At 39.9% G+C, this 15547-nt stretch overlaps 1 long non-coding RNA gene across 1 annotated transcript; it reads left to right on the forward strand.

Annotated features, from left to right (window-relative positions):
- Positions 1-13514: 13514 nt before the first annotated feature.
- Positions 13515-13906, forward strand: LOC121796456. The gene is made up of 3 exons (XR_006049769.1): positions 13515-13525; positions 13609-13691; positions 13823-13906. It is a non-coding gene; the product is annotated as an uncharacterized LOC121796456 (long non-coding RNA).
- The last annotated feature ends 1641 nt before the right edge of the window (positions 13907-15547 follow it).

Here is a 15547-nt window from a genome sequence, read left to right on the forward strand (position 1 = left end):
TTTATATCGAAATTTAAAACACAATTAAAAAGAAAGGGAATAAAGAAACTGTGTTCATCCCCATTTTGCTTTCCTTAAGCCGCCTACAGACGGTAAACCCTATCACTCTCAAATCTCAACACATTCTCGTCGAGAAAAATATTGTACAAAGCCTCTGATTACTCAGCAAATGCGAGGATTGTGTGTTGGCGTGCTCTGGTATTTCTATTATAATTGCCTGTTACGATCATTCTTCGTAACTTATCTATCTTAGCTCACAACATTGATTTCACAAGAATTCAACGATGAACTACGATCATGAGACAATGACAATCAATGAGAATGAACTGAATTAACAATCATGATCGAAAGTCTTTACAACTCGGAGAAACGAATCAAAGAGGAGCTCACGATCCACGATCGGAGCTTATCAAAACGTACAACTCACAATATCAACGCTAAAACTAAAGAAAGAGTAGCAATCGACTATTTATACTCTGTTTCTTAGCTCAAGCTAGCTCACGCCGTCTTCCAGCTTAGTATCTTCCACGTAGGATCCTTCCTATTGGCTGCTAACACGTCATTGCCTTCTTCTCATTGGTCAAGACTCTTTACTAACGCCACGTCACAGCCACCTCACTATATGTCGCATGCATGTACGTTGCATGCATGTATGTTGATCAAGGTTAATAGTCATGCATGCAACAATACTCCCCTCTTAAGGTTCCTTTTCCACAAGGAACCATGGAAATCTGGCTTTAATCACATCCGCAAACTCCCAAGAAGCGTCGGCCGGCGATCTTCCTTCTACAATTTGTGATCGTAACAATCCCCCCCTAAGATTCCTTGTCCACAAGGAATCATGGAGCCAATATTCTCGTGCTTTACCTTCCCATACCTTCAATTTTTCCTCCACACTGATCCCTCCTATGCCTAATAAGAAGCACTCAGAATTGCTCACTGTAGAACATGGCCAGCTACAAGAAAAGCCAAGAAGCATCACTAACTCCAAGTCACCAAGAAACACCACCAACTCCCAGTCACCTAATAGAAAAGCTTCTCGTGGCTTTATCTTCTCCAACTTCATTTTAACCCTTGGCTTAGAGAACCAATGAGCAACCACTCCATGTGAAAGGCGATGGCTTAGTACAACTAACAACCTCATCAAGCTTTCCAAATTGCAATTTGCATATAATTTGCATATATTTGCAGAGCTTTCGTTTAGTGTTGGTTGCAATAACGGACCAATCACCATTCCTGGGTTTATGGCAACCATTTCAATACCTTTCTCTTTGACGAACTTCCAAGCAGCATCCTCAGCCAATGTCTTTGAAAGAACATACCACAACTGCATCTGTTCACAATACTCTGGTGAAGACCACCACATCTCATCAACTACCGTTTCAGGTATGAGAGGCTTCCCTTTGTATGCAACTGCAGCTATAGACGATGTCAAAACAATCCTTTTCACAGACGGCACTTTGGCACATGACCCAAGAACATTCAGTGTTCCCTTCACTGCAGGATCAATCAGCTCCGCCTGTGGATCGGTGACGTTATTGAAGAAAGGAGATGCAGTATGGAAAACACCTTCACAGCCATCAACTACAGAGTCGAAGGACCCTTCTTCCAGTAGATCTACTTTCACCAAATGAAGTCTCTCTTTGGCTCCATCGAGTGCAAGCAAGTGCTGAGTCTTCTTTGCATTATTGGGATTACGAACGGATGCCTTGACGGTATAGCCTTTCCGGAGCAGGAATTTGACGAGCCATATGGCGACGTAGCCCGATGCTCCGGTTACTTGCATATGAGTAGCTCTAGTCATACCACCCCCTTTGAAGACTCTACAACTATCAATTGGAACCACCATGAACTCAACACAATCAACCCTATTACAATGGTGACTGAAATTGGAGTAGAACTCAACACAATCAACCCTACACTTCATCTTCACCTTGGGCTTAGGATCACAATCCAACAACCACTTCATTGAAAGGAAATAAATCCTATGCATCACCAAACTTCCAGCCGATTGTGCACTAGTGGAAAGAAAAAGGTTATCTACTTTATGCCCCATCTTTTGACCACACTCATGTATTTCCATCAATACAGAGATATCCATCAAATCACCTATTCCTACCCTCTCCATTTCCATCTTTGCCTTGGGCCTAGTAAACCAATTTGATGCTAACCAACCAAGTTCACTAGCCATTGTCACGTATGCAACAACCTGCTCCTCCATATCTCCATCATACAACCAACCTAATTCACGCAATACTATCACATAATTCCGGTCCTTTCCTACATTGGTCGATGCCCGTTGCTCATTACTCTCAATACCAATCTCTTTACCATGTTGAGCCATGAACTTTAGCTTCACCGTAGGCCTCGGAAACCAATTGAGCAGCCACGATAGTGACGAGCTATAATATGTCGAGATAGGTAAAACCATAGTCAACTCATTCATTGACGCATTTTGTCGAGCATATGATATGCATTCTGTTCCTTTGAGTGTATCCTGCTCTAATTCCCTCCCTTTCTTCACCTCGGTTGATTTCCCCATAGGAATGAAGCTCTCCATCTCCCGTGTATTAATTTCCATCGACACTCTTGCACCATCCTCCACTCCGATCTCCAATTTTGTATCCATTTCTTCAAATCTCCCACTGTTGTGTTGCTCTATTAGATCCTCATCAGCAATTACTCGATCAACATCGATTGATTTCTGAAAATCCAGATTGTCGGATGATTTAGGAAGCTCCAATTGTAATTTGCAGCTGCCGGAACTCACATCCGTTGTCTCCATCGTCGAGCACATGTCTTGAAGTGACCTCCGTATCTTATCTAAGTCAGCATCTAGTTCTCGCTTGAATTTGCAGAATGAGGCTTCCATCCTGTCCTTAATCCTCTCCCATACACTCTCCCATTCCAACTCTATCTCCTCCTCCTCCGTCAATCGCGTCGCCGACGTCATTTTCCGAGGAACGTTGGCTCTAGATACCATTTGTTACGATCATTCTTCGTAACTTATCTATCTTAGCTCACAACATTGATTTCACAAGAATTCAACGATGAACTACGATCATGAGACAATGACAATCAATGAGAATGAACTGAATTAACAATCATGATCGAAAGTCTTTACAACTCGGAGAAACGAATCAAAGAGGAGCTCACGATCCACGATCGGAGCTTATCAAAACGTACAACTCACAATATCAACGCTAAAACTAAAGAAAGAGTAGCAATCGACTATTTATACTCTGTTTCTTAGCTCAAGCTAGCTCACGCCGTCTTCCAGCTTAGTATCTTCCACGTAGGATCCTTCCTATTGGCTGCTAACACGTCATTGCCTTCTTCTCATTGGTCAAGACTCTTTACTAACGCCACGTCACAGCCACCTCACTATATGTCGCATGCATGTACGTTGCATGCATGTATGTTGATCAAGGTTAATAGTCATGCATGCAACAATACTCCCCTCTTAAGGTTCCTTTTCCACAAGGAACCATGGAAATCTGGCTTTAATCACATCCGCAAACTCCCAAGAAGCGTCGGCCGGCGATCTTCCTTCTACAATTTGTGATCGTAACAATCCCCCCCTAAGATTCCTTGTCCACAAGGAATCATGGAGCCAATATTCTCGTGCTTTACCTTCCCATACCTTCAATTTTTCCTCCACACTGATCCCTCCTATGCCTAATAAGAAGCACTCAGAATTGCTCACTGTAGAACATGGCCAGCTACAAGAAAAGCCAAGAAGCATCACTAACTCCACGTCACCAAGAAACACCACCAACTCCCAGTCACCTAATAGAAAAGCTTCTCGTGGCTTTATCTTCTCCAACTTCATTTTAACCCTTGGCTTAGAGAACCAATGAGCAACCACTCCATGTGAAAGGCGATGGCTTAGTACAACTAACAACCTCATCAAGCTTTCCAAATTGCAATTTGCATATAATTTGCATATATTTGCAGAGCTTTCGTTTAGTGTTGGTTGCAATAACGGACCAATCACCATTCCTGGGTTTATGGCAACCATTTCAATACCTTTCTCTTTGACGAACTTCCAAGCAGCATCCTCAGCCAATGTCTTTGAAAGAACATACCACAACTGCATCTGTTCACAATACTCTGGTGAAGACCACCACATCTCATCAACTACCGTTTCAGGTATGAGAGGCTTCCCTTTGTATGCAACTGCAGCTATAGACGATGTCAAAACAATCCTTTTCACAGACGGCACTTTGGCACATGACCCAAGAACATTCAGTGTTCCCTTCACTGCAGGATCAATCAGCTCCGCCTGTGGATCGGTGACGTTATTGAAGAAAGGAGATGCAGTATGGAAAACACCTTCACAGCCATCAACTACAGAGTCGAAGGACCCTTCTTCCAGTAGATCTACTTTCACCAAATGAAGTCTCTCTTTGGCTCCATCGAGTGCAAGCAAGTGCTGAGTCTTCTTTGCATTATTGGGATTACGAACGGATGCCTTGACGGTATAGCCTTTCCGGAGCAGGAATTTGACGAGCCATATGGCGACGTAGCCCGATGCTCCGGTTACTTGCATATGAGTAGCTCTAGTCATACCACCCCCTTTGAAGACTCTACAACTATCAATTGGAACCACCATGAACTCAACACAATCAACCCTATTACAATGGTGACTGAAATTGGAGTAGAACTCAACACAATCAACCCTACACTTCATCTTCACCTTGGGCTTAGGATCACAATCCAACAACCACTTCATTGAAAGGAAATAAATCCTATGCATCACCAAACATCCAGCCGATTGTGCACTAGTGGAAAGAAAAAGGTTATCTACTTTATGCCCCATCTTTTGACCACACTCATGTATTTCCATCAATACAGAGATATCCATCAAATCACCTATTCCTACCCTCTCCATTTCCATCTTTGCCTTGGGCCTAGTAAACCAATTTGATGCTAACCAACCAAGTTCACTAGCCATTGTCACGTATGCAACAACCTGCTCCTCCATATCTCCATCATACAACCAACCTAATTCACGCAGTACTATCACATAATTCCGGTCCTTTCCTACATTGGTCGATGCCCGTTGCTCATTACTCTCAATACCAATCTCTTTACCATGTTGAGCCATGAACTTTAGCTTCACCGTAGGCCTCGGAAACCAATTGAGCAGCCACGATAGTGACGAGCTATAATATGTCAAGATAGGTAAAACCATAGTCAACTCATTCATTGACGCATTTTGTCGAGCATATGATATGCATTCTGTTCCTTTGAGTGTATCCTGCTCTAATTCCCTCCCTTTCTTCACCTCGGTTGATTTCCCCATAGGAATGAAGCTCTCCATCTCCCGTGTATTAATTTCCATCGACACTCTTGCACCATCCTCCACTCCGATCTCCAATTTTGTATCCATTTCTTCAAATCTCCCACTGTTGTGTTGCTCTATTAGATCCTCATCAGCAATTACTCGATCAACATCGATTGATTTCTGAAAATCCAGATTGTCGGATGATTTAGGAAGCTCCAATTGTAATTTGCAGCTTCCGGAACTCACATCCGTTGTCTCCATCGTCGAGCACATGTCTTGAAGTGACCTCCGTATCTTATCTAAGTCAGCATCTAGTTCTCGCTTGAATTTGCAGAATGAGGCTTCCATCCTGTCCTTAATCCTCTCCCATACACTCTCCCATTCCAACTCTATCTCCTCCTCCTCCGTCAATCGCGTCGCCGACGTCATTTTCCGAGGAACGTTGGCTCTAGATACCATTTGTTACGATCATTCTTCGTAACTTATCTATCTTAGCTCACAACATTGATTTCACAAGAATTCAACGATGAACTACGATCATGAGACAATGACAATCAATGAGAATGAACTGAATTAACAATCATGATCGAAAGTCTTTACAACTCGGAGAAACGAATCAAAGAGGAGCTCACGATCCACGATCGGAGCTTATCCAAACGTACAACTCACAATATCAACGCTAAAACTAAAGAAAGAGTAGCAATCGACTATTTATACTCTGTTTCTTAGCTCAAGCTAGCTCACGCCGTCTTCCAGCTTAGTATCTTCCACGTAGGATCCTTCCTATTGGCTGCTAACACGTCATTGCCTTCTTCTCATTGGTCAAGACTCTTTACTAACGCCACGTCACAGCCACCTCACTATATGTCGCATGCATGTACGTTGCATGCATGTATGTTGATCAAGGTTAATAGTCATGCATGCAACAATACTCCCCTCTTAAGGTTCCTTTTCCACAAGGAACCATGGAAATCTGGCTTTAATCACATCCGCAAACTCCCAAGAAGCGTCGGCCGGCGATCTTCCTTCTACAATTTGTGATCGTAACAATCCCCCCTAAGATTCCTTGTCCACAAGGAATCATGGAGCCAATATTCTCGTGCTTTACCTTCCCATACCTTCAATTTTTCCTCCACACTGATCCCTCCTATGCCTAATAAGAAGCACTCAGAATTGCTCACTGTAGAACATGGCCAGCTACAAGAAAAGCCAAGAAGCATCACTAACTCCAAGTCACCAAGATACACCACCAACTCCCAGTCACCTAATAGAAAAGCTTCTCGTGGCTTTATCTTCTCCAACTTCATTTTAACCCTTGGCTTAGAGAACCAATGAGCAACCACTCCATGTGAAAGGCGATGGCTTAGTACAACTAACAACCTCATCAAGCTTTCCAAATTGCAATTTGCATATAATTTGCATATATTTGCAGAGCTTTCGTTTAGTGTTGGTTGCAATAACGGACCAATCACCATTCCTGGGTTTATGGCAACCATTTCAATACCTTTCTCTTTGACGAACTTCCAAGCAGCATCCTCAGCCAATGTCTTTGAAAGAACATACCACAACTGCATCTGTTCACAATACTCTGGTGAAGACCACCACATCTCATCAACTACCGTTTCAGGTATGAGAGGCTTCCCTTTGTATGCAACTGCAGCTATAGACGATGTCAAAACAATCCTTTTCACAGACGGCACTTTGGCACATGACCCAAGAACATTCAGTGTTCCCTTCACTGCAGGATCAATCAGCTCCGCCTGTGGATCGGTGACGTTATTGAAGAAAGGAGATGCAGTATGGAAAACACCTTCACAGCCATCAACTACAGAGTCGAAGGACCCTTCTTCCAGTAGATCTACTTTCACCAAATGAAGTCTCTCTTTGGCTCCATCGAGTGCAAGCAAGTGCTGAGTCTTCTTTGCATTATTGGGATTACGAACGGATGCCTTGACGGTATAGCCTTTCCGGAGCAGGAATTTGACGAGCCATATGGCGACGTAGCCCGATGCTCCGGTTACTTGCATATGAGTAGCTCTAGTCATACCACCCCCTTTGAAGACTCTACAACTATCAATTGGAACCACCATGAACTCAACACAATCAACCCTATTACAATGGTGACTGAAATTGGAGTAGAACTCAACACAATCAACCCTACACTTCATCTTCACCTTGGGCTTAGGATCACAATCCAACAACCACTTCATTGAAAGGAAATAAATCCTATGCATCACCAAACATCCAGCCGATTGTGCACTAGTGGAAAGAAAAAGGTTATCTACTTTATGCCCCATCTTTTGACCACACTCATGTATTTCCATCAATACAGAGATATCCATCAAATCACCTATTCCTACCCTCTCCATTTCCATCTTTGCCTTGGGCCTAGTAAACCAATTTGATGCTAACCAACCAAGTTCACTAGCCATTGTCACGTATGCAACAACCTGCTCCTCCATATCTCCATCATACAACCAACCTAATTCACGCAGTACTATCACATAATTCCGGTCCTTTCCTACATTGGTCGATGCCCGTTGCTCATTACTCTCAATACCAATCTCTTTACCATGTTGAGCCATGAACTTTAGCTTCACCGTAGGCCTCGGAAACCAATTGAGCAGCCACGATAGTGACGAGCTATAATATGTCAAGATAGGTAAAACCATAGTCAACTCATTCATTGACGCATTTTGTCGAGCATATGATATGCATTCTGTTCCTTTGAGTGTATCCTGCTCTAATTCCCTCCCTTTCTTCACCTCGGTTGATTTCCCCATAGGAATGAAGCTCTCCATCTCCCGTGTATTAATTTCCATCGACACTCTTGCACCATCCTCCACTCCGATCTCCAATTTTGTATCCATTTCTTCAAATCTCCCACTGTTGTGTTGCTCTATTAGATCCTCATCAGCAATTACTCGATCAACATCGATTGATTTCTGAAAATCCAGATTGTCGGATGATTTAGGAAGCTCCAATTGTAATTTGCAGCTTCCGGAACTCACATCCGTTGTCTCCATCGTCGAGCACATGTCTTGAAGTGACCTCCGTATCTTATCTAAGTCAGCATCTAGTTCTCGCTTGAATTTGCAGAATGAGGCTTCCATCCTGTCCTTAATCCTCTCCCATACACTCTCCCATTCCAACTCTATCTCCTCCTCCTCCGTCAATCGCGTCGCCGACGTCATTTTCCGAGGAACGTTGGCTCTAGATACCATTTGTTACGATCATTCTTCGTAACTTATCTATCTTAGCTCACAACATTGATTTCACAAGAATTCAACGATGAACTACGATCATGAGACAATGACAATCAATGAGAATGAACTGAATTAACAATCATGATCGAAAGTCTTTACAACTCGGAGAAACGAATCAAAGAGGAGCTCACGATCCACGATCGGAGCTTATCCAAACGTACAACTCACAATATCAACGCTAAAACTAAAGAAAGAGTAGCAATCGACTATTTATACTCTGTTTCTTAGCTCAAGCTAGCTCACGCCGTCTTCCAGCTTAGTATCTTCCACGTAGGATCCTTCCTATTGGCTGCTAACACGTCATTGCCTTCTTCTCATTGGTCAAGACTCTTTACTAACGCCACGTCACAGCCACCTCACTATATGTCGCATGCATGTACGTTGCATGCATGTATGTTGATCAAGGTTAATAGTCATGCATGCAACAATACTCCCCTCTTAAGGTTCCTTTTCCACAAGGAACCATGGAAATCTGGCTTTAATCACATCCGCAAACTCCCAAGAAGCGTCGGCCGGCGATCTTCCTTCTACAATTTGTGATCGTAACAATCCCCCCTAAGATTCCTTGTCCACAAGGAATCATGGAGCCAATATTCTCGTGCTTTACCTTCCCATACCTTCAATTTTTCCTCCACACTGATCCCTCCTATGCCTAATAAGAAGCACTCAGAATTGCTCACTGTAGAACATGGCCAGCTACAAGAAAAGCCAAGAAGCATCACTAACTCCAAGTCACCAAGATACACCACCAACTCCCAGTCACCTAATAGAAAAGCTTCTCGTGGCTTTATCTTCTCCAACTTCATTTTAACCCTTGGCTTAGAGAACCAATGAGCAACCACTCCATGTGAAAGGCGATGGCTTAGTACAACTAACAACCTCATCAAGCTTTCCAAATTGCAATTTGCATATAATTTGCATATATTTGCAGAGCTTTCGTTTAGTGTTGGTTGCAATAACGGACCAATCACCATTCCTGGGTTTATGGCAACCATTTCAATACCTTTCTCTTTGACGAACTTCCAAGCAGCATCCTCAGCCAATGTCTTTGAAAGAACATACCACAACTGCATCTGTTCACAATACTCTGGTGAAGACCACCACATCTCATCAACTACCGTTTCAGGTATGAGAGGCTTCCCTTTGTATGCAACTGCAGCTATAGACGATGTCAAAACAATCCTTTTCACAGACGGCACTTTGGCACATGACCCAAGAACATTCAGTGTTCCCTTCACTGCAGGATCAATCAGCTCCGCCTGTGGATCGGTGACGTTATTGAAGAAAGGAGATGCAGTATGGAAAACACCTTCACAGCCATCAACTACAGAGTCGAAGGACCCTTCTTCCAGTAGATCTACTTTCACCAAATGAAGTCTCTCTTTGGCTCCATCGAGTGCAAGCAAGTGCTGAGTCTTCTTTGCATTATTGGGATTACGAACGGATGCCTTGACGGTATAGCCTTTCCGGAGCAGGAATTTGACGAGCCATATGGCGACGTAGCCCGATGCTCCGGTTACTTGCATATGAGTAGCTCTAGTCATACCACCCCCTTTGAAGACTCTACAACTATCAATTGGAACCACCATGAACTCAACACAATCAACCCTATTACAATGGTGACTGAAATTGGAGTAGAACTCAACACAATCAACCCTACACTTCATCTTCACCTTGGGCTTAGGATCACAATCCAACAACCACTTCATTGAAAGGAAATAAATCCTATGCATCACCAAACTTCCAGCCGATTGTGCACTAATGGAAAGAAAAAGGTTATCTACTTTATGCCCCATCTTTTGACCACACTCATGTATTTCCATCAATACAGAGATATCCATCAAATCACCTATTCCTACCCTCTCCATTTCCATCTTTGCCTTGGGCCTAGTAAACCAATTTGATGCTAACCAACCAAGTTCACTAGCCATTGTCACGTATGCAACAACCTGCTCCTCCATATCTCCATCATACAACCAACCTAATTCACGCAATACTATCACATAATTCCGGTCCTTTCCTACATTGGTCGATGCCCGTTGCTCATTACTCTCAATACCAATCTCTTTACCATGTTGAGCCATGAACTTTAGCTTCACCGTAGGCCTCGGAAACCAATTGAGCAGCCACGATAGTGACGAGCTATAATATGTCGAGATAGGTAAAACCATAGTCAACTCATTCATTGACGCATTTTGTCGAGCATATGATATGCATTCTGTTCCTTTGAGTGTATCCTGCTCTAATTCCCCCCCTTTCTTCACCTCGGTTGATTTCCCCATAGGAATGAAGCTCTCCATCTCCCGTGTATTAATTTCCATCGACACTCTTGCACCATCCTCCACTCCGATCTCCAATTTTGTATCCATTTCTTCAAATCTCCCACTGTTGTGTTGCTCTATTAGATCCTCATCAGCAATTACTCGATCAACATCGATTGATTTCTGAAAATCCAGATTGTCGGATGATTTAGGAAGCTCCAATTGTAATTTGCAGCTGCCGGAACTTACATCCGTTGTCTCCATCGTCGAGCACATGTCTTGAAGTGACCTCCGTATCTTATCTAAGTCAGCATCTAGTTCTCGCTTGAATTTGCAGAATGAGGCTTCCATCCTGTCCTTAATCCTCTCCCATACACTCTCCCATTCCAACTCTATCTCCTCCTCCTCCGTCAATCGCGTCGCCGACGTCATTTTCCGAGGAACGTTGGCTCTAGATACCATTTGTTACGATCATTCTTCGTAACTTATCTATCTTAGCTCACAACATTGATTTCACAAGAATTCAACGATGAACTACGATCATGAGACAATGACAATCAATGAGAATGAACTGAATTAACAATCATGATCGAAAGTCTTTACAACTCGGAGAAACGAATCAAAGAGGAGCTCACGATCCACGATCGGAGCTTATCAAAACGTACAACTCACAATATCAACGCTAAAACTAAAGAAAGAGTAGCAATCGACTATTTATACTCTGTTTCTTAGCTCAAGCTAGCTCACGCCGTCTTCCAGCTTAGTATCTTCCACGTAGGATCCTTCCTATTGGCTGCTAACACGTCATTGCCTTCTTCTCATTGGTCAAGACTCTTTACTAACGCCACGTCACCGCCACCTCACTATATGTCGCATGCATGTACGTTGCATGCATGTATGTTGATCAAGGTTAATAGTCATGCATTGTGATCGTAACATTGCCCTATCTACAGATTGTTATAACACTTCTCTTTAATTCTCTACATTTTGTTGTGTAATTGAATTTTTGAACCGTTCGATTCGTATATGAATTTTGTAGAGACTCAACAAGGAGACATACTGCATCTCTCGATTTCACTTCAGCATTTTCTCCTTGTGTACAAGGGTCCTAAATTTATCATTTCCTTACCCTAGTCTTGGTGCATTTATTTTAAAATTCTTTTTATGAATCATAGTTGCGTTCTGATTCCATTTAGAATTTGGATAATTTTGGTGCAGATTAAGTTTCTAAGGACTTTGTTGGATTCAATTAGGCTTGGAGCATGGATATCTTTGATTGGATATAGAGAAAACTCTCCAGTTCTTTTTTAAGTTTTCTTTTGAACTGTAGATCAATAAGCGTTTTTTGAACATTAGATGAACAGAGGACCTTTAACTCAATTCCAGTTATACGTTTTAAATCTTGATTTTGTAGCAGGCCTTTAAGCGAAAAGCATGTCAATGTAAGTTGTTAAAACTCAATAAAAGTTACTTGATATTTCACTTCTTGTTGGTTTCTCTACTTTTTGGACTGTGATTTTTTACAGGAAACTGATTTATGATGATTAGGGTTCAGACAAATGTATAATACATTAAACTACTTAGCTATATAATTGGCCTCAAGTTAATTTCAAAATTAGATAATTGATTTCATATGCTGGTATGCAAGATAGATTGTTGAATTTTGTGATAGGTCATGGTTTTACATAGCAGCAGTACTATTTCTTTTGGATTAGCTTTTGAATAGCAACTTCATGGTTATTTTAACTTTATGGTTACTAGCACTAGTATTTGAAGATGCAGTAGATGACATTATGGTTTGGTTACTACTTTTCTTTTCATACCTAACTTGCAAGTATTTTACATTATTAATATCCATCAGTGACATTTTGCTGAAAGAGAGATTTCATGTCTAACATCTTGATTTAGATCAAGATCCTAATCTGATTAGCATCTGAGTCGTGTCTTTATTATAATATTGCAGTGTAATTGTTGACTTTGATTTGTTGACTTTGATATGAGATGGTTAATTCATGGTAAATATACTCATTTGCAGTTTGCTCAATCTTTAATTTTCTTCCTTTATTTCTCATATTTAATTTAAATGAGTATATTTCTATGGTGTTTTTGTGTATGTGGTTCATCTAGTATAGTCTATAAAGGACTAAGGAGTAAACCCTTCAATATCAGTGAGTCTTACATAGACAAGGTTGTTATATTTGGTTCATTTGCTTTTATAGACAAGGTTGTTATATTTGGTTCATTTGCTTTTACTAATTAAATTTTTGTTTTTTGGTGTCAATATTTTAGAAGTGTGTTTGACATGCTATGGACTATGAACTAATAGCTATTACACGTTTAAGTTTTCAAAATGTTTGATTTATGTTTGTGGCTTGAGTGTAATTGAATTTTACATTGAAACCTTCTTACCAGAAATTGTGTCGATATTGTTGCTTCGTCGAATAGATAGGTTATGCCGTATTTCTGATTGCTTGAAACTTGACTGGATGATAAATCAAACATTTTTGAACTAATAGGGAGTGCTTGAACTTGATGAAGGGTTGCTGGAAACAAAGGTAATTGTGGAGCTTGAGGAAGGGCTGCTAGAAATAAAGGTATGTCTTTAACTCTTATTTTTATTTTGTTTTTGTTTATTAATTATTAGACTGTATGTGAGTTAGCCATGGGTGTGATGAGATACTGTATTTTAGTTAGCCATGGAAATAGAGGTACTTCTTTAACTTTTATTTTTGTTTCATTTTTGTTGATTGGACCTGGAACTTAAGCTTATAGACTATTGAAAATTCACTAGGAAACGGACAAGTAAAAGAGTGTTTGTAAATTCATTAACAATTTGAGCTCGGTGTGATAAATTTTCTTTGTCCTGAAGAGCAGGTAACACCTTAGTAATTTTCTTGACCTTATTTATGATGTTATGGAATGTAGCAATTTTTGATTTATCATTGCTAAGATATGTTATTGACACAAATTGATGTAAATATTTTGTGTTTCTAATATCTTAACAGGAACACATGATGTTGGTGCGAAGATGAAGTTAACCAAGTATTCTAGTGCGGATGAGAATGCAATAAGGAGCTTCTAAGAGAAAACTTAAGTGATAGATCAATTGTATAGTCATTTAGAACCTTTTTTGTACCTTTTTATTTAATATTGTATATTTTGATTTCATGAAAATTATTACATAAGTTATTTATATAAAAATATGTTTTGTATTTGAAGTCATGCTAAATGTCATGGGGAATTGATAGTACGTTGGAAAATGGATGTAATTATATATATTTAGATTTAGAAAAATCAAATAATGCAATTTATAAATGTTTGAAGGATGAAAAGATAATTTTTACATATATGTAGGTTAAAACTGTAAATTATGGATATTTGTAGGTGAAAATGTAATTATCAATATTTGTGAGGGGGATTATGTAGATATTTAGATATAATAATGGGTGTGGTCACATTGATCATATCCTTACACTTTTAAGTGACATGAGATTGTGTTTTTCTTGACATTTATGAGTGTGGTAATAGAATGTGTATTATTACACGTTACCTATTCTTACATTTAATGTCATCACACTCACACGAGGTGTGATTATAGATAAAGTGTATTAAAAACATATTCCTTCTAACATTTTCAAGTGTCATTAAAAGCCAATTTTCTTGTAGTGTTACCATGCTTTTTTGTGTTTGTTGTTTTGATAGTTTTACAATTGTTTTTTTCGAATATGGTAGGAGATTGTATTCAAGTGTGATATTATACGGGCTGATTCTTGTAACATCCCTTACTCGTCCGGTGAATCCGTCGAGCAAGTGATATCACTATTCCAATATAAATAAATATACTTGGATCAAAAGTAACATTAAAACCAACATAATATTATGGCATACCATACTTGTCTATTACAACAAAAACCATAATTTGTCATGATTTGTACATAATGTCAAAAGTAGGTTCAAAAGTTTTCCTAGGGCTGTACATGCCACACTATTACAGTAGAACTAGGTCCCATTATATATATATATATATAGGGGTGCGTTATATTGATAACCCCTAAATATCGTAATAACCCTATAACTAAATCTGGACCGCACATTTTTAAAATCACGCGGTTGAGATTCAAACTTAGATTTACTTCATAAAAAAAAAGGAGGAGGGGTAAAACTGTCATTTCGCTCATTTAATTTCGCAGCCGATAAAATGATACTTCGACCTAAAAAATGGCGAAACTATCATTATAAGCCAAAAGTATCATTTTATCAACTTAGAGTATCATTCTATCCGACAAAACTATCATTCTATCCGGCAAAACTATCATTCTATGCAATAAACCTAACATAATCGGCACAATACATAATATACAAACCTACAAAGCAGTAAACGTATCATTTTATCAACTCAGAGTATCATTTTATAAGGTTACTGTCATTTTATCCGCTTAGATTATCATTTTATCAGGTAAAAGTATCATTTTATGAAACAAAAATGTCATTTTATACACCAAAAATACCTATCATTCTATCGGCTGAAAGTATCATTCTATCGGCAAAACTATCATTTTATGCAGTAAACCTAACATTTATAAGCTAAAAGTATCATTTTATCAACTCAGAGTATCATTCTATCCGGAAAAACTATCATTTTTATAAGGTTTCTGTCATTTTATCCGCTTAAATTATCATTTTATCAGGTAAAAGTATCATTTTATTAAACAAAAATGTCATTTTATACA

This window comes from Salvia splendens, chromosome 3 (genome assembly GCF_004379255.2).
Source record: "Salvia splendens isolate huo1 chromosome 3, SspV2, whole genome shotgun sequence".
Taxonomy (NCBI): Eukaryota; Viridiplantae; Streptophyta; class Magnoliopsida; order Lamiales; family Lamiaceae; genus Salvia; species Salvia splendens.